The sequence below is a fragment of the Piliocolobus tephrosceles genome, chromosome 1 (genome assembly GCF_002776525.5).
Source record: "Piliocolobus tephrosceles isolate RC106 chromosome 1, ASM277652v3, whole genome shotgun sequence".
In the NCBI taxonomy this organism is placed as follows: Eukaryota; Metazoa; Chordata; class Mammalia; order Primates; family Cercopithecidae; genus Piliocolobus; species Piliocolobus tephrosceles.
Window position 1 is genome coordinate 182,703,776 of NC_045434.1, and position 21,468 is coordinate 182,725,243.

The following is a 21,468-nucleotide window of genomic DNA, read 5'->3' on the forward strand; positions in this document are numbered from 1 at the left end:
GATTAATCAATTTATAGAAGCCTGCCCCAGTTATCCTGTCACATGCCTCTGTGTTATTTGCTTTATAGCATTTATTACCACTGGAAATGCCCTTGTTCCATTGATTTATTCCACTGGTATTTACTGAGCGCCTATTATATGCCAGGAACTGTTAAAGTACTTGAGATCTAACAAAACAGAGATCTCTACCCTTGTGGGGCTTACATTCTAGCAGGGGCAGATGGTTTTCTTTTTTTTAAAATGAGCACAATAAGTAAATTATTCAGGGTGTTAGAAGGTGATAAGTCCTGTGAGGAGTGGAGAAAAAGTAGAGGAGGGGCAAGAAGGATCTGAGTTAGGGACATGAGTGATGATTCAAAACAGAGAAGTCAGGGTGGGTCTCATTGAGAAGGTTATATGGAAATGCAGACCAGAACGAGGTAAGGGAATTATCTGTACAAACAGTATTCCAGACAGAGGGAAAAGTCAGTGCCAAGAGCCCACACTGTTCTGGCCTGGCAAGTTCAAGGAACAACAAGGCCAAAGTGGCTGAAGTGGAGTGAGCTGAGGCAAGTGGCTGGAGAGATGAGGTCAGATCATGTGAGGTTTTGTAGGTGATTAAAAGACCAATGTGTTTGGATGGTATCTGGGCTCTCTACCCCTTTAGGCTGGTCCGAATTAACTCTATTTAATTTCTGTAGTTTAACATTCAATCGTTATATCTGGTATTTTACTCTTTTTTCAGAAGTATCTTGCATGTTCATGGACATTTACTCTTTCATATAAACTTTAGGATCTATTAATCCAGTTACAACAGAAAATCCTTGCATTGGCTTGTGAGAGCCAGGTGTGTGCATCTCTTTCCAACTCCCTATTCGGTGATGTTACGCTAGTAACTTCGAATTGGCCATGGTGGGAATATTTACACCATGTTTGTTTGTATTGGAATGAATTTAATTTGTAGGTTTATTTTGGGAGAGAGGTGATACCTTTATAATAGCAAGTATTCCCATCAGTATCTCTCCATTTATTCTTTTATTTATATTCTTTTTATATATTTAAAAACATTTTGTATTGTCCTCTACGAAGATCTAGTACATCCTTTGTGAGATATATTCCTGGATGCCTTAGAGTTGTTATCAACTCTGGGAATGGTATCTTTTATGCCTAATACTCTCTTATTAGTTTAAATAGTTTTTCTCTATGTTCTCTTGGATTTTCTCATTGGCTGTAATATCACCTGCAAATACGGATAGTGTTCTCTTTTTCTATGCTAACACGTCTTATTTATTTCTCTTATTACACTGGCTAGGAGCTCCAGCATAATAGTGAATAGTAGTGCTGATAGCAATCTTGTTCCTGACTTAATGGAAATGCTTCCAAACTTTCAAGCATAAAGTTTATGTTTGGGGTAGATATGCTTTAACAGGTTGAAAAAATTCCCTTCTATTCCTAATTTGTTAAGGGTTTTTTTTTTTATTATGAATCCACATTTAGTTATGCTGAATGATTTTTTTTTTGCATTTTTGACAGGATTGTATGATTTTTTTCCTTTATCAGTTAATTGGCAAATCACAGGGAAAGATTTCCTAATGTTAAATTATGCTTCTGTGAGTAAAGGGGAAATTAATATCAGGCTGGGGCTGATGCAAGCCTGCCTGACACTGACCTTGGTCCACAATACTGTTTCCTTGGAAACTGCAGAGTTAACATAAACAGGCGATGTTGCGTATGCTGACTACACAATTGTGTGGAACTGCGCATGGGTCTGGAGGCATTGTCAGTGAGCGTACAGCTGCTTATGCAACTGGGAATGGTAGGAAATATTGGTGGGAAATAGAGGCGTCAGGTTATTTATTTACTTATTTATTTAAAGAGGGCCTTGCCTGAGACCCAGGCTGGTCTCAGACTAGGCACAAGAGATCCTCCTGCCTCAGCCTCCCAAAGTGCTGGGATTACAGGTGTAAGCCACTGCGCCTGGCTAAGGCTTTAGGTTCTATGAGTCAAAGTGATCCCTGCACATCTTGGCTCACCCATGGCAGCTGTAAGTGCCCTGTGGATGAATGACAACGGGACATGTGTACTTGGGTAGCTGCTGGGCCACCTGGTGAGATGAAGATGCAGCATCTGCCATATCTTCTGCCTTGTATTCTAGGTTACAATTTATTTCTGTCTCATGAGTCTTGCTGTCAACTTGAACCTATAATCACAGCTGTAGTCTGCACCTTCTTTCGGAGATTATACTTAGCATAATTATGGGGCAGTATTTTAATTTTACCTCTAGGGGGCAGTCGTGGATCATAAATTGGTACGCTGTTTAACAAACCATCTAGAATAAATTAAACTGAGTGCCCTTTTAGGTTACGTACACCCCCCCCCCCCCCCCCCATTTTACAGATGAAGGAACTGAGCCTTAGAAAATCTAAATAATTTGCTTAGTTCACATAACTTGTAAATAGCAAAAAGTAGATCTGGGAATTTTTTTTTTTTTCAGATGAAAAATGATACTTTATTATAACTTTTAAAATTGCAGAAGGTCAGGCTGAATATCATTAGACACGTACACAAAACCACTCCTCTCTAAAGTCATCTTCTACACCCTCTCAAAATTTGGCCAATGAATTATGCCTCAGGGAATTTTCCAGTTCAACCCCATACACCAACATGGAATAAATGGAAACCCTAGCCCTTTGGTTTTGCCCACAGTTCCAAAGTGATATTACAGGTGGAACATCTGGTGCAGGAGGTCATTCTTGCTGCTGTGGGTGTGAGTAAAATGTCCATCTGTATGCCTCTGGTCCTGCAGGCTTTGTTCTCTTTCTCCTTGTTTTGTCTCCTTCTGCAGGGGTTACCTTACATACTGCAATCAAAAGACATCTTCTGCTCAGAATCACAACAGATAGTGAGTGGTTCAAGTGAGAAGTAATGTTATATAGTAAGTTACTGAATCTACAATGAGAAATTGAACTCTGGGGCTACAACTCAAATATGATTTCAAGGTAAAGAAAATAATGTCTTGGCTGGCTAGTGAAACGCTTATTTCCTTCTAAAATCATAATTGCAATATGGACTTTTGCTTCATGCTGCATTCCAAGGCACAAATCAGGTAACCTACATCTCCTAAATGATCAATGGAGCACTCCATCCTATTTTACCCTCAATGCTAAGAAATTAGTCTAGAGCCCAGAAGTTGTTGTATAGGTGACTTGGGTTACTTGGTGCTCAGGCAGCAACCGCCACAGGCCCCACCTTGATGAATACCATCAATTTCTTTAAATATGATGATGCTAAGATGGAGGAGGCCCCTGCTCAGAGGAAGCAAGGACGTAAAAGCTGGGACAGACTGCACTGAGGGCCACTACACTAACAGACCCAGATGACACGATGGAACATGAATACTGAAGCCAACAATCTTCTGAAAATCTCTTTTTCGAAACCCATACATCTTTTTTTTCTAATCAGGAAATCAGGGACAGGGAAATATTAGCATAATTATCCACCAACATGTTCTTCTTAACAAAAGTGAAGATTATTTTAAGAATATGAAAAGTGTTTCAAGACATCTGTTTTCAGGGATAGACCACAGCAACAGAAGTACTTTTCAGAGTTGGTTCATTTTAAAGTCCATCTCAAGAACAAGGGCAGCCAGCTTTCACAAGGTACCAAAACATGCTCTGGCAAAAACATTTCTGCTTTAAGTTGTATGCTGTCAAGTTCAACTGTTTTATACATAGCTGATCCTTTTCTGACAGTAAAAAAGGTACAATTTTTTTAAAACTCCAAAATCAATAATTTCTGGGTAGGATGAAGGTAGAATTTTGGTTGTATTTCACACTTCAGAACACAAATGAAACCAAAAGGTCTGCAATTGTCTCTACATTCACATCTTTCAAAGGTCCTGTTCTCCTTTTACATGGATTCATCTGAATCATTGGCATCCTGATTTGAAGACATATTTTTAACTTTCATTAGTGGTAAATAGCTCCTAAGTTCAACCATTTCCCTCTTCTTCATTTCTTCTTTTACTCTCCTTTTCATTTCCTGAATTTGGACTTTTCTCTCACTCCTCTCTTCATGATCTCTGCGTTCTTTCTCTGCTGCTGGGTCTGGGAACCACTCCACTTCGGTCTTTTCTAATTGGTTCAGGATCTCATTTACTTTCTTCTCTCCTATCACAAGTTTTACATCCTTCTGCCTGTGAAAACCTATCTGCCCCACATCCAGGTCAGCTGTTTTCTTCAGGTTAGACCGTGGCGTATATACCACATTAACGTGGTTCATCTTGCAGCCTTGAATGCTACTGGCCTTCACAAGGTGGGCACAGTCCATCAGCACTTCCTTTGGAATGTCTTCTATATTATCTCCCAGATATCTTTAGGCCAGCCATGCTTGATCAGGTCTTCATTTTCATATTTCCTTTCCCATGTAAATAGCGTAGGGCAATGAATTAACGCTGCTGCTAGTGAAGTAGAACACCATGGTCTCGGTGGTGATGCGGTGACTCCACCACCCAGCAGCAGCGCTCAATTCACCCAGATCTGGGATTTTAACCTCCATCTACTTGCCACTAAAGTACATGCTCTTAATACACACAGAGGAACACCTCCCTTTTCTCTTCTTCTCTTCTTCCCTCCTTTCCCCTCTCAATCTCTTTTTCCCCTCGAAGCAGTCCAGCAAAGTGGTTAAATGTACTAATTCTGAAGTCAACCTGCTTGACTAGGAAGGATTGGCCCATATGGGTACCTAAAGGTTAGAATGGCAGCAAGAAATTGACTCACATGAAAAATAAATTACCTACCACACCTACCAAAGTCTGGCTCTATGACTTACCAGCTGTGTGACCATGGGAAGGTTACTTAATTCCTCTGTGGCACAGGTCCACCTGTCAAAGTGAGATGATAAAGGAAATTCTTGCTAAGCCTTGAGCATGTGTAGGTGAACTTACACCCTGCTTGGCTCTGAGCCTGGATGAGTAATAAAATGCAAAAATCAATCAGTTAGGGTCCCAGAAGAAGGAAGCAAAGCAAATGCTTCTGGGAAAATTGATCAGAATCAGAAAAAAACCCATAACAAACAAACAGACAAAAACAAACCCCTAACCTGATGAGGAACTTTTTGTGTTTGTGATTTGTGCTTCAACCGTTCACTTGGATTCAACTTCGTGGATTTACTGGGTCCATAAAGTTTCCAAAAAGCACAAATGGAACTGGGGCTCAGTTCCATTACAGCCAAACAATCCCGAGAGGACAAGCTAAAGACTTATTTAAACCATTTAAACCAATCACCTCTCCTTATGAAACTGTGTGACTTTTGCCTTTATAAGCCCACCCTCGTCTTTGGACTGGGTGTCAGTCTTCATGAGACCTGCTCTTCCTTGTATATTACTCACCTAAGAGTAAACCTTTAATGCTTATATGAAAGAGTAGTCAACATCACTGATTATCAGAAAAATGCAAATCAAAACTACAATGAGATATCCTCTCTCTCCAGCTAATTAAAATGGCTTTTATCCGAAAGTCAGGCAATAACGAATGCTGGTGAGGATGTGGAGAAAGGGGGAACCCTCCTACACTGTTGGTGGGGATATAAATTAGCACAACCACTATGGAGAACAGTTTGGAGGTTCCTCAAAAATCTAAGTAGAGCTACCACATGACCCAGCAATCCCACTGATGGGAATATACCCAAAAGAAAGGAAATCAGTATTTCAAAGAGGTATCTGCACTCCCATGTTTATTGTAGCACTATTCATAATAGCCAAGATTTGGAGACAATTTCTGTGTCCATCAACAGACAAATAGATTAAAAAATGTGGAACATATACACAATTGAGTACTATTTAGCCATGAAAAAGAATGAGATTCTGTCATTTACAACAACACGGATGGAACTGGAGGTTATTATGTTAGTGACATAAGCCAGGCACAGAAAGACAAACTTCACATGTTCTCACTCATTTGTGGGAACTAAAATTAAAACAATTGAACCCACGGTGATAGAGAGTAGAAGGATGATTAGCAGAGGCTGCAAAAGGTAGTGGGGAGAGTAGGGAGAGGAAATGGGGAAGCTTCTTGGGTACAAAAGTAGTTAGAAAGAATGAATAAGATCTAGTATTTGATAGCACAACAGGGGGACTATAGTCAATAATACTTTAATTGTACATTTAAAAATAACTGAAAGGGTGTAATTAGGCTGGGTGCAGTGGCTCACGCCTATAATCCCAGCACTTTGGGAGGCCAAGGCAGGTGGATCACCTGAGGTCAGGAGTTTGAGACCAGTCTAGCCAACATGGAGAAACCCTGTCTCTACTAAAAATACAAAAAAAATTATCCAGGCGTGGTGGCGCGTGCCTGTAGTGCCAGCTACTCAGGAGGCTGACGTAGGAGAATAGCTTGAACCTGGGAGGCAGAGGTTGCAGTGAGCCTAGAACACGCCATTGCACTCCAGCCTGGGTGACAAGAGTGAAACTCCATCTCAAAAAACAAACAACAAAAAAAGTATAACTGGATTGTTTGTAACACAAATGATAAATGCTTGACCCCATTTACCGTGATGTAATTATTACACATTGCACTCCTGTATCAAAATATCTCATGTACCCCATAAATATATACATCTACTATGTACCCACAAAAATATAAAATAAAATCAAATCCTGTCCAAAAAAAAAAGGAAACTCTCAATGTTTTAGCTAATCGTCCTGAGTTATTCTTTAACATTTGATCTGAAGACCCAATGCTGCATGGCCTAACTTTGTATTGGATCAGGCTTCCTCTGCCTTACCTAGCAGTACATTCAGTTTAATGCTCACTACATATCAGTATTTATTTTGTCTTTTATTAGGGAAAATAGTTCCTATCTCATAAGATTACTTCAATGATGAAATGAGATGACACATGTAGAACAAAGCCTGAGGTGGCAAGAACTCATTAAATGTTACTGTCATTAATTCAACAAACATTGTTTATAGCATCTATTATATCAGCCACAATTCTCCATCCAAAGGATACTAAGGTGTTTGTATCAGGAAGGGTCTAATCAGAAGACAGAAACCACAGCAGTTATTTGAGCAGAGAAAATTTAATATAAAGAATCGTTGTCAGCCCGGTGCAGTGGCTCACGCCTGTAATCCCAGCACTTTGGTAGGGCAAGGCAGGCGGATCACAAGGTCAGGAGTTCGGGACCAGCCTGGCCAATATGGTGAAACCCTGTCTCTACTTAAAAATACAAAAATTAGCCAGGCGTGGTGGCGCACACCTGTAATCCCAGCTACTCAGGGGGCTGAGGCACGAGAACTGCTTGAACCCAGGAGGCGGAGGTTGCAGTGAGCCGAGATCACATCACTGTACTTTAGCCTAGGCTACAGAGCAAGACTCTGTCTCAAAACAAACAAACAAACAAACAAACAAACAAACAAACAAACAAGCTTAGCCGAGGCCCTGCAGAGCTGCACCTCAGATCTCTGAGGAAGAGGTGCCACCCAGCGTTGCTGGAGTTTCTGAATGAAGCACAATAAGGTTGCTCTGCAAATGTTGGGAAAATTGCAAACTGGATTCAACAACCTCCACAGGAAGGAACTACAGCTGATGCAAGGCAAGCAAGCCCCAAAGTGGAGCTTAGCCCGGGAGGGTTCTTGGCTTTGCCCAGGAAAGAATTCAAGGGTAAGCCAGAGGTAGAAGAAAACAGCTTTACTGAAGAAGCATTGTTATGGCTCTAGTGGTGTTACAGTATTACAATTCTGTGACTGCTCCTGAGCAACGTTACCCTGGAGGTGGAGAGTAGCAGCTCAGCGCAGTTTTGCAGTCATATTTATACCCACTTTTAATTGCATGCAGATCAAGGGGCAGTTTGCACAGAAATTTCTAGGGAAGGCATAGTAATTTTGGGTCACTGGGTCATTGCCATGGAAAGAGGCGGTAACTCCTTGGCGCTGCCATGACAATGATAAATTGACATGGTACATGGTGAGCCTATTTGATTGGAAATTGGCTTCCACCCCTACCCTGTTTTAGCTAGTCTTCAATCTGGTCCAGTGTCTGAGCCCCACCTCTGGAGTTGAGTCCTGGCTCCTACCTCACTGTGGCCCAGGTGAGGAAGTGTTGCTAGGTGATGCTCACAAGTTCAGGAAGACCAAAGAAAGAAACCAGTTCCTTCCTCCTTCAGCCTTGCAGTCTCCCTCTTGTACCACCCATCAACAGAGCCTAATAGAAAGCCTGCTTTTGGCAATGCAGAAATACAGTTTGCAGAGTCCCTGCCCCCGCATCATGGTGCAGAGTATAGAAGGATGGGTTGAAGCAATAGACAAAAGTTTAATATCCAGCACAGTCCATTGGTTCAGCCATTCAAGATCCATGTGCACATATTTTCACATCTTTCTCCATATATGTCAACTTTTCAAGGCAATAAAAACAACTACCTTTCTGCCTAACAAGTTACAACTACCTTTCATATAAACAAATCCTCTCCCCAAAAATGAAGAGATGCAAAGTTGCAATAATCACTGTATCCATTTTTGGGAGACATTCATATCATCTACTTCTAAGACATGTTAATTACTTCTCAAATTTAGTCATAGTCCCAACTGAATATTCAGTTGAGCTTGTCATTTCTTTCTATAAGCACTCTAGCACATTCAAAAGAATCCATCCCACATCCCAAATAGTTCTTGCAGTCATCATCACCACCATAATGACCAAGTGAAACAGCCACCTTGTCCCCCAAGGCACTTGTAATAGGCACTTCATCATAATCAACCACAGGCAATTATGTGATTGATCATAATGTCACTGTATGCCATGGATTGCTAGCATGCCATTTTCCATTGCCAGTGGAGCTCCACACTGAGTTCAAGCCCAAGAACACATTAAAGTAATATCACGGCAGGGTGCCGTGGCTCACGCCTGTAATCCCAGCACTTTGGGAGGCTGAGGTGGGAGGATCACCTGAGGTCGGAAGTTCGAGACCAGCCTGGCCAACATGGAGAAACCCCCTCTCTACCTTAGCCAGGCGTGGTGGTGGCACATACCTGTAATCCCAGCTGCTCAGGAGGCTGAGGCAGGAGAATCGCTTGAACCTGGGAGGTGGAGGTTGCAGTGAGCTGAGATCACACCATTGCACTCCAGCCTGGGCAACAGAGCAAGACTCCATCTCAAAAAAAAAAAAAAAAAGCATATCACCACTGCCCATGCAAATCACACACAGACACACATTTTTGAGGAATTATTTCTTGGGACCACTCCTGAGACCAATTTCTCAAGCAGCTATGGTCCAATGAGGAGACAGAATACCACCAGTAGTGGGAACAAAGAGAATTGAATATAAATAATTGCCAGCTAGATATAAAGTTGTGAATGAAGTCACTAAAAGAGAAAAAAAGAAAAAAGAAAACCACCGAGTTTGAGACCAGCCTGCACAACATAGTGAGACCCTGTCTCTACAAAAAAACAAATAAACAAAAAAAAGTGGTGGTGCATGCCTATAGTCCCAGCTACTCAGGGTGCTGTGGCGCGAAGACTGCTTGACCCAGGAAATTGAGGCTGCATTGAGCTGTTTTCATGCCACTGCACTCCAGCCTTGTCAACAAAGCAAGGCCCTGTCTTTCAAATAACAACACACCAACATATTATAGAGGAGTAACTACCACTCCTAAGACTGAGGGAACTGGGAGAAGAGGTTTGAATTATTAAAATTTGTAAGTTTAGAAGAAGGGGACTCCAGAGCTGAAACTCATCTCTGAGGATGGGTGATTGCTGCTTGGATGATGCTGGTGCCTTTGAACCTGGAAGAGAGTTCCATGGGGCTGAGAGCCAGGCCTCTTGGGGACAGGACACTGTCTGGCTGGTGCTGGTGTGTCTGAGAAGACCACATTGGGGCTGACTCTGCAAGTGGTGGGAAATTGCAGAGTCAATTCTGGAGAGAATTGCAGAGCAACTGGTCTCAGCTGCTGCTTCAGGAAGGCACTGCTGCTACCAGGGAGTAGAATAGAAGCTTTGCTGGAGTGATGCTCGCTGAAAATGCAGGCCATCAGACAGCCCACAGGAAATTCACACGGAACCAAAAGAAGAAATTGGTTTCTTCTTCCATCCCCGTCATTGCATGCGCTCTTACCCTGTGTATTAATCATGTCTTTTTATTTCCTTTTATTCGATGTTTTGACAACTTGGGGTCTTACTGACCCTTCAGGGACTCTCTCCCTCCCTAGCTGATTCCTAAAGATAGTAAACAGCTTCCCCTAGAGCACGCCTTTCTTATGCAAAGTAACCCATCCAGAGCCCATAAACACAACCATCTACTCTAACCAGGCCTCTCCTAAGTTGAGGTCACTATCCGCCTGCCCTAGTGATCCCAGGCCCCGGTATCAGACACCTAAGGACAGCTCCTTAGGAGCCTGTTGAAATTATTCAAACAAGCCAATTCTAGGCCTACTTACCCTACCTTGGCCATTCTTTCCAATGAAAATCACAATAAAAACTCTTGCCTACATTTTCCCCTTGTTCCTTCTGCCTCCTGACCGATCCCGGGGTTTCTCTGTGCCCCCACCCCGACATCCATGGTGTCCCATGTCTCCCATTTCTAGGGAACTGTGAGTAAACCTCTTCATTCATGACATTCCCTTCCAAGTGTGCTTGTCTTACAATATCTGATTAAAACAAATGCAAATCTGGGTTCCATTAAAACACCCTGGAGCATCCCCTTTTGACAAAGCCTAACAGCCAGCAAAGCAGAAATGTGGTTTTCAGAGTCCCAGCCCAGCTTCACAAAGCAGGTCATAGAAAGGAGGGTTTGGAGCAGAGAGATGACAGCTTAATCACCAGCGCAGTGTGCAAGTTAGATAAGGTCCTGACTGTTAAATGGGTTATAGTCCAGGGCAAAATTGTTCATGACTAGAACATACCAGAGTAGAAACCTGCACCTTTGAGGCATGACTCAGCTGAGACACCACACAAAGAAGCCCAGCAGAGGAGGACTGGGAGTGCTGGGGCTAAAGGAGGGCTTGCCATGTAAAAGGGGTCTATCAGAAGCGACTGCACTAAGGCAATATCGAGCAAATTCCAAAGGAGGAGAGGGACAAGCTACGCAGATATCTGGGAATCACTCTCTGAGACAGGACCACGCCTGCCTTCAAGGAATGGCAAAGGGGCCATGTGATGTCAATTTTATGTTAATTTGGTCAGGCTGTGGTGCCCAGTTGTTTGGACAAACAACAGTCTAGCAGTCTAGCTGTCTAGCTGTTGCTATGAAGGTAATTATTTGCATGTGATCAACATTTTTTTTTCTTCTTTAAGAGAAGGTCTTGCTGTGTTGCCCAGGCTGGAGTGCAGTGGCACAATCATGACTCACTGTAACCTCAAAGTGGGCTCAAGTGATCCTCCCATCTTGAGCTGGGATTACAGGTGTGAGCTGCTGCGTCTGGCCTGTCATCAGCATTTAAACTTGTAAACTTTTAGTAAAGTAGACTCGCCTCTATAAAATGGTTGGGCCAATCAGTTGAACTTGGGGCCTTACCCTGCACGAACTATCTCTCACTTGCTAACTAATTCCTAGAGATCACAAACAGCATCCTAGAGCACACCTTTCTTATGCAAAGTAAGCCATTCAAAACCCATAACCACAACCATCTACTAAATTGGTTTCTCCCAAGCTGAGGTCAGGTCACTAACCACCTGGCATAATCACCCCAGGGTACCAGACACTTAAGGACAGCTCCACTGGAGCCTGTTTAAATTATTTGAACTAGCCAATTAAAAATAAATACTGAGGGGCCGGGAGCAGTGGCTCATGTCTGTAATCCTAGCACTTTGGGAGGCTGAGGCAGGTGGATAGCTTGAGCTCAGGGCTTAGAGACCAGCCTGGGCTATGTGAGGAAACCCCAACTCTACTAAAAATACAAAAATTAGCCAGGCGTGGTGGCTCATGCCTGTAGTCCCAGCTACTGGAGAGGCTGAGATAAGAGGATTGCTCGAACACAGGAGGTCGAGGCTACAGTGAGCTGTGATGACACTACTGCACTCCAGCCTGGGCGGCAGACTGAGACCCTTTCTCAAAAATAAAAGGCCGGGCGCGGTGGCTCAAGCCTGTAATCCCAGCACTTTGGGAGGCCGAGACGGGTGGATCACGAGGTCAGGAGATCCAGACCATCCTGGCTAACACGGTGAAACCCCATCTCTACTAAAAAATACAAAAAAACAAAACAAAACAAAAAACTAGCCGGGCGCGGTGGCGGGTGCCTGTAGTCCCAGCTACTCGGGAGGCTGAGGCAGGAGAATGGCGTAAACCCGGGAGGCAGAGCTTGCAGTGAGCTGAGATCGGCCACAGCACTCCAGCCTGAGTGACAGAGTGAGACTCCATCTCAAAAAATAAAATAAAATAAAATAAAATAAAAAAGACTGAGGTATGCCGAGGAAGAAGGATTGCTGTCTCCAGACTGCAACATCGAAATTCTGCTTGAGTTTCCAGGCTTCCCACTCGAGAACGCAGCATCAACTATTCCTGAATTTCCAGGCTGCCAACTTACCCTGTGGATTTCAGACTTGCCTGTTCCCACATCGCACAAACCAATTCCTTAAAATAAATCTCTCGGCCGGGTGCAGTGGCTCATGTCTGTAACCCCAGCACTTTGAGAGGCCAAAGCAGGTAGATCACCAGGTCAGGAGTTCAGGACCAGCCAGGCCAATATGGTGAAACCCTGTCTCTACTAAAAAAATACAAAAATTAGCCAGGTGTGGTGGTGTGCACCTGTAATCCCAGCTATTCGGGAGGTTGAGGCAGGAGAATATCTTGAACACAGGAGGCGGAGGTTGCAGTGAGCCAAGATGGCACCACTGTACTCCAGCCTGGGCTACAGAGCAAGACTCCATCTCAAAAATAAATAAATAAATAAATGATAGATAAATATAATAAAAAATAAAATAAATAAAACAAATATCTCTCTCTTTAATGCATCCCATTGGTTCTGTTTCTCAAGAGTGCTCTAATACAGGCCAGGGTCACAGAAGGGAGGGAAGGATGGGGTGAGGACAATGAAATGGGGCCAGAGGTGAGGTGGGGTGGGGAGCCAGTGGTGGGTCTAGAGCCACTGGGAGGTTTAATTGACTCATAGTTCCACAGGGCTGGGGAAGCCTCAGGAAAATTACAATCATGGTGGAAGAGGAAGCAAACATGTCCTTCTTCACATGGCGGCAGCAAGGAGAAGTACAGAGCAAGGTGGCCCCTTATAAAACTATCAGATCTCGTGAGACTCACTCACTCTCACAAGAACAGCATGGGGGTAACCACCCCCATGATTCAATTACCTCCCATTGGGTCCCTCCCACGGCACATGGGGGTTATGGAAACTACAGTTCCAGACAAGATTTGAGTGGGGACACAGCCAAACCATATCACACATTTTAGGTAATAGGAGTTACAGGGCCAACCCTTGTTATAGTGACTATAAAAAGGGCTCAGGTAACAGTTGTCATGGTGAGAATCACCATGGATGTTTCCTGCTCCAGATCACACACCAGGTGAAAATCTCTGGTCATGTGTAACTTCAGTAAATAGCCAGGTAATGTTGACTGCCCTGATAAATGGTTATTAGAGTAATCAACATTAGCTGCTGTAACAAACAACTCCAAAAATGGCTTAACTTCATAGAAAGTTGTTTCTCATTCATGTCACAACCTGAGGCAGGTTGGTGAGGGTTTTAGTCTACACAGTCATTCAGAGACCCAGACTTCTTCCACCTTAGGATTTTGCCTTCCTATCTATTGTTGAAGTCCTCTCCACTCAGCTGATAAATGGAGGGGAGAAAGTATCATGCATGGGAGGCTTCTATGAGCCAGGCCTGGAAGAGACACACATCACTTTCATTGATATTCCATTGGCCAGAACTCAGTTACATTCCATACCTCGACAGCAGCAGCTGAGGTCCCCACCAACAGCCAGTGTCAGACACCTAATGATGTATGTGACAATGTCCACAGATGATTTTAGCCCTCAGCTGTCAAATTTTCCCAGCTGAGGCCGTGGGCTTTGGGGAGCGAAGATAATCCACCTATGTCCTGAACAAATCCCCACAATTGTATAAGGACTAATCTCTACAATAAATTCCCTTTTCTGCGTTTCTGCTTGTCTGATTTAATCCTGACTGATACAAATCATGAGCTTTAACAGAACGTAATTGCCATTCTGAATGGTTTAAGTGACACACAAGTTGAGTAACTTTCAACTTTTAATCACATTTGGGCGCCTTTTCATCCCACATTTACTTCACTAGCACTTAGCATCTACTCATAATTTTTGTTGAAATAATAAATCTGTTTTCCTTCTAGAAAGACAAGTTATTTGGTTTGTTTTGAATGAATTATCTATAGCATCAAAGTCATTTCCAGGCTGTGGTGACTTTTACATAGTATTGATTTTCCTTACTAATATATTCTTAAAAATTTGTCCCCCAGATTCTGATTTTTATTTATTTATTTATTTATTTATTTTTTGGTAGAGATAGGGCCTCATTCTCTTACCCAGGCTGGAGTGCAGTGGTGCAATCATAGCTCACCGCAGCTTTGACCTCCTGGACTCAAGCAATCCTCCTGTCTCAGCCTTCTGAGTAGCTATGACCACAGGTGCGCACCACTGTGCTCGGAGAATTTTTCTACTTTTCTTTGTAGAGACGGCGGTCTCCCTATGTTGCCCAGGCTGGTCTCAAATGTTCTGGCCTCAAGGGATCCTCCTGAAGTTCTGTGATGACAGGGGTGAACTACTATGCCCAGCCAAAATGTTTTTATTTATGATATTTAAAAGAAACACTTACCTGAACACCGTTGTCTCTTCATCCTGGGTGTTCTTTTTACAATTTTTCTGTAAGTTCTGGATCTTTTCAGGAAATAAAACCCCGCACACTTACTATAAGTATTATTTGGAACAAAAGTAATAGCGGTTTTTGCCATTAAAGGTAATGGCTATTACTTTTGCACCAACTTAATATAATGCACCAACAATAAAACCAAAGTCAAGGCTAAGTTATTTAGAAGCACTAATAAGTGAGCAATTTGAGGATAAAGATAAACTGATGATTTCTCTAAAGCACAGAGTGCCCCATAAAGAATGAGCAATATAGCGTGTGCTGTTTGCCGTGACGTGGGTGAAGTGGCAGATAGTGCAGCTAATGTTTCTGAGAAGTTGCTATTTTAGGAGGCCCATTTATCAATGTTCATGAATGTGTCCTAATGAGTTTATATTATAACTTAGATTTATAAATAATTAACTTTGCTATTTATTGCAGTCACTATTTACCATTTGCCAACTAGCATGTTACTATTAATATTTTATCAACTGTCCCAATCTCCACCATGCATACCTATTTAGTTACCCTGTTTAGCACAATGCCTCTCCCTGTGGGCAGCAGAGCGCAGGCAGAATTGGATTACTTAATTAGAGGTCTCTTCCCACCTACAAATTCTCCTTTCAGAATACAAATTATAAAAGTATTTTCTTTGTTCTTTTTAAACAGGAAAAACATTTCAATGACAGAGTCAAACCCTGCATCCTCATCCTTTCCATGTTTATTTTATCCTGGGGGCCTTTTATTTCCCATCCAATGCTCCTCACACCACATCCCACAGGTATCACCCAACCTCATTAACTACCTTGCTTTGACTTCTCCTTTAGCCTCCAGTTTCCCTGAAGCTAAATCACAGGGAAAGCAAAACTCCACACACTTACTCTAAGTATTACAATGTACCAACAATAAAACCAACTAGTATGTTACTATTTCAATATTAAATACAAAAACACAATCAACAAAAAATACAATCACAGGTATCACAAGGTGTTTGTTTGTCTGTTGGTTGTTTGGTGGAGATAGGGTCTTGCACTGTCACCCAGGCTGGAGTGCAGTAGCACAATCACAGCTCACTGTGGACTCAAACTGCTGGGCTCAAGCGATTGTCTCGCCTCAGCCTCCCAAGTAGCTAGGACTAATGCCTAGCCACAAGGTGAGTGTATGCCCAGCTAATCTTTGTATTTTTTTGCAGGGACAAGGTCTCTACAAAATTGAGCACCCCAAGGCATGGCCAAAATAATTTGGGTGAGGAACATTGTCAAAGAGAAATCACTATCAGCCTACCATGGCTCTATGAAGCTCTCAACAATCCTCTCCTGGGGAAGTTCTGTCTTTCTTTGCATCTAGATCATACAAAAATGATTTCAACTCATTTAGAAATAGATTTTTAAAACAAAAAGATAAAAAATAAAGTTGGGTACCTACCTCACAACATATTTCAAAATAAATTCTAGATCGATCAAAGATCTTCATATACAAAATAGGCCAGGTATGGTGGCTCACGCCTGTAATCCCAGCACTTTAGGAGGCCGAGGTGGGTGGATCACCTGAGGTCAGGAGTTCGAGACCAGCCTGGCCAACATGGTGAAACCCCATCTCTACTAAAAATACAAAAATTAGCCAGGCATGGTGGTATGCACCTGTAGTCCCAGCTACTTGGGAGGCTGAGGCATGAGAATTGCTTGAACCCGGGAGGCAGAGGTTGCAGTGAGCTGACATCACCCCACTACGCTCCATCCTGGGTGACAGAGTGAGGCTCTGAAAAAAAGAAGGAAGGAAGAATGAGGGAAGGAGGGAAGGAAGGAAGGAAGGAAGGAAGGGAGGGAGGGAGGAAGGGAAGGGGAAGAAACTGAATATACAAAATAAAATTCTAAGAAATAAATAAAGAAAGAAAGAAAGAAAGAGAAAGAGAGATCTGAATATACAAAATAAAATTCTAAAAATACCAGAAGAAAATGTAAACATGGATGATAGATGTAAAATGAGAAGTCTCTGTATACTAAAAAAACCAAAAACAAAACAAAAAAAATCCTAAACAAGGCTAAAAAGCACAAACTGAGAAAATATGATAGGCAAAAAATTATCTATAACATATAAAGATATACTAATTAATAAGAAAATATAGCCCAATTGAAAACTGGACCAAGGGTATACAAAGGCCAGTCACAAATAAATAAGAGAGGTCAAAAATCAAGTGAAAAGATATTCAACCTCAGTAATTATCAGGGGATATAAGTTAAATCAAAACAAGATATAATTTTTTATCAAATTGGCAAACTTTAAAAATAGATGGTACCCAATTTGAGCCAAGGTGTGGGAAATAACCAATTTCATATTCTGCAGTGGGCGTGTTTACTGATAGCAATATTAGGAACCAACCCTACAGAAGAGATTCAGTATATGTGCTTGTTCACTAAAGCAAAGTTTCTGACAGTGAGAAATGAAAGACAATTATAAATATCCATTAATAGGGGAATGATAAAATGACTCACAAGCAAGCCTGGGGGATGTATGTGTGTTTGCAAGGGAAATAAATGGTCTGGAAAGAAGGAAAGGAAAGACTCTAAACTTAACTAGAGATGCCCTTGAGGAAGGCAGCAGGATTGCGTAGAGTGGGAAGGGAGGACTTTTACTTTTTAATCTATATTCTCTTTTATTTTTAAAATTTACTACAGTGAACATGCGTTTTGTAACTAGAAAAGAGGAAAAAGAAAACGTAAAATTAAAATTTAAAATCTTATCAAAATTTAAATGTAAAAGCATTAATCAAATTAAAAATATGAAACCGTAGCAAAGCTGTCATAAGACAGGCCCTCTCTGACACTACATCTTTTCTGGAGAGCAATTTGATAGGATGGCTTATGTCAATAACCTTAAAGATGTTCCTAATACCTGGTAATATGAATTAGCTTTGGGGAGAAGAAATGGATGGCTGGAGGACTTACTGGGAGGGGAAGTGGGGCAACGGACAGAAACCTCACTATGCACCCTTTTGTACCTTTTGAATTTTATACCATGAGAACATACTTCATGTTAAAACACTTGATGAAAAATTTATAAACAGTTCATATCCCCCAATCCAGCAGTTTCTCCTTCTACAATTTATCCTAGGAGTAAATCATAAATCTGAGCTAAGGCTTATCCACGAGGATATTCTCCATGCCATAATTTATAATAGTGGAGAACTGTCAACAATTCAAAATCCAACATGAGCAGATTGATTAAATAAACTGTGATGCATATATGAAGTGGAAAACATAGTCATTACGATAATTTTTTAAGAAAAAATATTGTAATTGTTTTAGAAAGGTGGCCAAAAATAAATTGAGAGGAACAAATTGAAAATTATGTGTGTGTGTATGTGTGTGTGTATGTATATATATATATATATATTTAGATAAGCCAGCAGGAGAGATGAATACCTAGATACATAATCTGAAAGGATCCACACCACAAAGTTAACAGCATTTTGTGTCTTAGTAGTCATGTTGTTAATGTTATTAATATTAGACAAAAACTGAGAAATTGCCCTCATAAGGCAATGTCTGTCAGATGGAAGATTTTAAAAAGTAATACAACTGAACTTAGTAAGAAATGAAAAATTAAAGGTTAAGAAGACTCTCAGGACAAAATGAGTAAAGTAAAAAAGCTCTAAGATCATTAAACTCAGAGTTTTTCTTTAAGTGGCAAAAATATTAAAGAAGAAACATAATAAATAAACTAGCACAACCAAGAGTTAAATATTCAAAAGACAGAAAATAAAAGTGGACTATTCTAAAGAAAAGCAATTTGAATGATAAAGTTACCAAACTAATATAAAAACTCAAGTATTTTAAAGATAAAATATTAAACATAGGCCGGGCACCGTGGCTCACACCTGTAATCCCAACACTTTGGGAGGCTGAGGCGGCCCTTGAGGTCAGGAGTTTGAGACCAACCTGGCCAACATGGTGAAACCTCGTCCCTACTAAAATAGAAAAATTAGCTGGGCATGGTGGTGTGCGCCTGCAATCCCAGCTACTCAGGAGGCTGAGGCAGGAGAACTGCTTGAATCCAGGAGGCAGAGGTTGAAGTGAGCCAAGGTCGCGCCACTGCACTCCAGTCTGGGCAACAAAGCGAGACTGTGTCTCAAAATAAAATACAATACAATAAAATAAAATACAATAAAATAAACATAAATCCCCAACATGATTCTAAAGAGGAGAAATCTCTATAGAAAACCATTCAAGGAACTTAATGAGCACGAAAGGTATCATAGGTGCCACTGGGAATAGAAAAAAATTCCCTAACTCCAGGGGCCCAGTGCAAAATAAAAATGTGGGGGCCCTGGTTAAAGAATTATTAAGAATTTCAAAATGGCACCAGTGGAGCATTAAATCAAGTGGGGCCCTGTTTGCCTGCACAGGTTGCATGCACATGAAGGGATCTGTCCAGGGGTCTTTCTGGGCTAGAACAACTGTGGAAGTATGGAAGCCAGGAAAGCTCAGCTCTGGTTGGATGGGAAGGAAAGGGGCCAAGATCTGAAATGCTAGCCCCACCTGACCGCCCCTGCTGACCAGTTTTCCGTCTTGAAAACGTGCACATGTCCTAACAGTTGGACAGGCCTGATGATGGTAAGTGTGGCAGCTAACATTTTCTGAATGTTAGTATGCCAGATATTAACTGCTTTGCATGGATAATGCTTTAAAATCATTACAATAACCCTATCCTTAAAACAATCCTCAAATCCTACAATAACCCACATAGCCATAAAAAGAAAGTACTATAATTGAACTAGTTTTAAAGATGAAATAGAAGGTCAAAGAGATTAAGCGACCTGCCTGAAGTCACATGGCTGGTAAGTATGGGGCCTGCTCTCTGTGCATCCTGGGTCCATGATCTTAACTGCTATTCTAATCTCCCAGGTCCACAACACATCAACCCCTACTGTACTCATGACCTTGAGCACCCAAAAGTTCAGGTAAAGAGACTGAATTCCCCTGGTTGGGTATAATCTCTTAATGTCCTCTTGGCTTCTAACACATGCACCTAAGGATCCCTGTCTGACCCTCAGCACCTGCAAGTCAATCAGGCCATCACTGGGTTCCAGTAGCAAATTGGGCATCTCCGGAGATCACAAATGCTGAGATGTGGATGCCCTCACCAGGATGCATCACATTCTCAGTCATGACCTGGCCCGACTCCCACCATCTGGTCATCAGGAATGGATTCCAGTTTCTGGGCTATCCCCATGTTCTGGTCTCTAGAACTTTTCATCCTCAGGAGTACCACAGACTCTCCCAGGAAGATACCCAGCTATCCTCCCTATCTAGCTTTAGAACTGCAAATCTCAGGGTACTGGGAAGAGTCCCCCCATGGTCTGAAGCATGTCTATATGCTCTCCTGGGGCTCTATCTCTGACCCTTTTGTTCTGTGCTTTGTGAAATGAGAATAATAACAGCAAAAATATATAACTGTGTGTGTGCCAGACAATGTCCCAAGCACTTAAGATGATACATTATCGCATTTAATCTTCACAACGATCTCGTAAGGGAAGTTCTAGCCTTAACCCAGTTTTCGAAATGAGCAAACTTAGAGGGAGGAGTGACTTGCCCAAAGTCACAGTGTGAGTGAAGTGGGGGATGCAGCTGTGATAGGATTAAAGTCCCCGACTTTCCATCTCACTATCTCCTTGTGTGCCCTCCCTGCCCTTGCTGGGATAAAATACCACAAGGAAGAGCCTTCTCCTCACTGCCTGGCTCCCTCACCCACCTTCCCTTCAAAGGCCTCTAGGGCCACTCAAAGGCCCCTTCAAAGTGAGCCCACAGTCCCCTCTGCTGGCAGCTGCCTCTCACCACACCTCCTATCTCTGACCTAGCATGGCCTTTATTAGTTGAGAGGAGTCTGGCTGTGAGCCATAGAAACCAGCTCGGGCTAACTTAAGGGAAAAAATGGCGAGAGGTTGGAGAGGGAGAGCTGGCATGACATGTTAGAAGGTTCATGGGGGTAACTCAGGGGCTCCCAGAGAGGGTTGAACGGCCAAGAAATTGTCACAGAATGACAGGCCTAGAGCATCCCACAGCAAGAGATCATAGAGCTTTTTTCCTATAACACTGCCCAGAGCAAGTGATTTCACTGTGATGATAATGAGATTTCTTTGCTTCCCCATTCAAAATTCCACACTCCCAGGAGACAACATCTGATTGGCCCAGCTTGAGCCAGGCATTTTCGGCAAGTACAGACCGAGGCTCCAGGTGTGTAGGGGTGTGTGTGTGTGTGTGTGTGTGTGTGTGTGTGTGTGTAGGTGGCCAAAAAATGGGGCAACCACTGATCTGAGTGGCTGAGCATCCCAGGGCCTGGACGAAGGAAGGGGTTCTGTGCCAGGGACTGGCGATGGCAGACAGCAGGAGGTCAGTAAGGAAGCCAGCACCTGGATCAAAAGTGCCGATTCTTGGCTGGGCGTGGTGGCTCACGCCTGTAATCCCAGCACTTTGGGAGGCCGAGGCAGATCACGAGGTCAGGAGATCCAGACCATCCTAGCTAACACGGTGAAACCTCGTCTCTACTAAACAAAATACAAAAAAAAAAAAATTAGCCAGGTGTGGTGGCGGGCGCCTGTAGTCCCAGCTACTCGGGAGGCTGAGGCAGGAGAATGGCGTGAACCCAGGAGGTGGAGCGTGCAGTGG

General features: G+C 42.4%; 1 pseudogene; it reads right to left on the bottom strand.

Annotated features, from left to right (window-relative positions):
- Nucleotides 1–3,888: 3,888 nt before the first annotated feature.
- LOC111548653 lies at nucleotides 3,889–4,458 on the bottom strand (annotated as a pseudogene).
- Nucleotides 4,459–21,468: the final 17,010 nt, after the last annotated feature.